Genomic DNA, 2,726 nt, shown 5'->3' with positions numbered 1-2,726 from the left:
CATGATATATATTTTTCCACATCCATCTTTTTTTCAGAGCTAATAAGCAAGTTTGTTTGTTTGTTTATGTATTTTAACTTCTCAATACACATTGTAGTTGATTTTCATGTCCCTTTACCCATTCCTCTTTCCTCCCTCCCTGTCTCCCCTCCCTGTCACTACATCATAATCATGATATTTCTTTATGCCCTTTGCCTGACCTATCACTTCCCAAACTCCCTCTCTCCCTAACCCCCCATCTCTAGTATCCTCAAGTTTACTCTCTCCTTCTGAAAATTCAATGTATTGTTTTGGTCTCTTCTTTCTTTCTTTCCTATATTCCTTCCTCCTTTCCTTTTTCCTTCCTTTTCTCCCTCCCTCCCTCCCTTCCTGCCTACTAGCCAGTTATGAGTGAAAACATGGTATTTCTGCTTCTTTGTCAGGCTTATTTCACTTAACATAATTTTCTCCAGACTCATCCATGTTGTTGCAAATGGCAGAATTTCATTCTTTTTTATGGCTGAGTAGTATTCCATTGTGTATATATACCACATGTTCTTTATCTAGTGTTCTGTCAATGGAAACTTAAGTTGGTTCCATATTTTGACTATTGTAAATAGAGCTGCAATGAACATAGGAATTCAGCTATCCCTTCACCATGATGATTTCTATTCCTTTGGATATATACACCCAGTAGTGGGATTGATGGATCATATAGTAGCTCTATCTGTAGTTGTTTGAGAAACCTCCATACTGTTTTCCATCATGGCTGTGCTAATTTATAGTCCCACTGTCACTGTCTTTTGTTTTACATAATTTCCTTTACAAGATAATTAAACTAAGAATAAAACAGAAATATGTCCAAAATATGTCCAACTGATTTTTGAGAGACGTAAAATACCAATTCAGTGTAGGTAGGATAGGATAGCATTTTCAACAAATGATGCAGGAACAATTAGGCATTCATAGGCAACAAACAAAAAAACAATCACACAAAAATATCTCAAAAAGAAAAACAAAAATTCTCACCCTTGACCTAAACCTCACAACCTCACTCTTACACAAAAATTAACTCAGGGTTAGCAATGAATTTAAATATAAAACATAAAACTTTAAACTTTTAGAAACACATTTGTTGCTTTGCCTCCCACAGATTTGTCACCTCTCTTCCCCTGGGTGATGGAGCCACAAAAGGATTACTCAAAGCCCATTTCTTCCGAGCAGTGAGAGACTCCAGAGGGCTTAATGTCCTAGAACCCTCAAGAGTGAGGAATTCCTTCCTTTGGGAAATTAACCACAAACTGGGGGTCTTGCCCTGCATTTATTCTCCAGACCAGGAAGTTACAGGAAAAGAACATAGGTGGGGTTATGTCTAAGTATAGTTAACATCAGTTAAACAACCACAGTGACATTTTATAATGCAATTTGCAAAAGGTTAAATTGATCCACCAACAAAAGCTTTATCTTAGCAAACACTGTTTTCCCCTACATCAATTTCCCAGTATCTTTACCGTCAATCAGTAACTTGTCTGTCCTTGAGCCAGCAACCTTGCTATGTTACAATTCTTTATCTTACAACAGAGACTAGCCTGGGGAAAGTTTCCTGTCTTTTGCAAGGTTAACATTTCTATATGTACTTTTTAAGAAGTTAGGCTAAACCTGCAACTAGGGTAAATGTGAAACTACCAGAAAGTAGGCCCTGTGAAGTATATTTGCTTTATAGTATACTCCACACACATGAAAAAAAACAAGTCTTTATAACCTAGAATTGAACAAAAAGTTTTAAGAACTGGCCCCAAAATATATCCATGAAAGGAAAAATATATATATTGGACTTCATAAAAATTAAAAACTTTTTATCTATTGAAAATCTGCCAAGAGAATTAAACAATGTATTTATTGAGTGGGAGAAAATATTTGCAAATCATGTATTTGACAATGAGGCTTGTATTTAGAACATAAAGAACCTTCAAAACCAATCACGAAATTTGAACAAACCAATTAGATAATGGGCAAGAGACATAGACATTTCACTGAAAAAGATATATGGATAAAAAATAAGCCTATGAAAGATGTTCAACCTCATTAGCTATTAAGAAAATGCAAATTAAAACCACAATGAGATATCACAACACAACTATCATAATGACCAAAATAAGAAATAGTAATAACAGCAAATGCTTGCAAGGATGGTGAGAAACTGAATCACTCACATTTTTGGTGTGAATGCAAGATAGTACAGCCACTGTAGAAAATATTTTAGTGATTTTTTAAAAAACTATAAGTGGACTTAAAATATAGCTCAGAATTTTCACTCTTTGACACTTACCCCAGAAAAATGAAAACATATGTTCACACAGAAGTGTATATTCACATGTTCATAGCAATTCTCTTGATAATAATAAAAAATTGGAAACTTACCCAAATGTCTTTCAATATGTGAATTGTTAAATGAATGTAGTACATTCTGTATTAGTTAGGGTTCTCCAGACAACCTATTTTGCATATTTTTAAATATTTTATATATTTATATAAAGTGAGATCTATTATGAAGAATTGACTCACATGGTATGGAGAATGAGATATCTCACAATCTGCCCTCTGCAAGCTGAAGACCCATGAAAGCTGGTGTAATTGAATCCAAATCTTGAGGCCTGAGAACCAGGAGCAAAAACGGGTGAATTCCTCCTTCCTTCTTTTGTTTTATTCAGGCCCACAACAAATTGAATGATGACCACCTGTACTGG

Source organism: Galeopterus variegatus, unplaced genomic scaffold (genome assembly GCF_000696425.1).
Source record: "Galeopterus variegatus unplaced genomic scaffold, G_variegatus-3.0.2 Scaffold1324, whole genome shotgun sequence".
NCBI classification, from domain to species: Eukaryota; Metazoa; Chordata; class Mammalia; order Dermoptera; family Cynocephalidae; genus Galeopterus; species Galeopterus variegatus.
Note: the sequence above shows the minus strand (reverse complement) of the source record.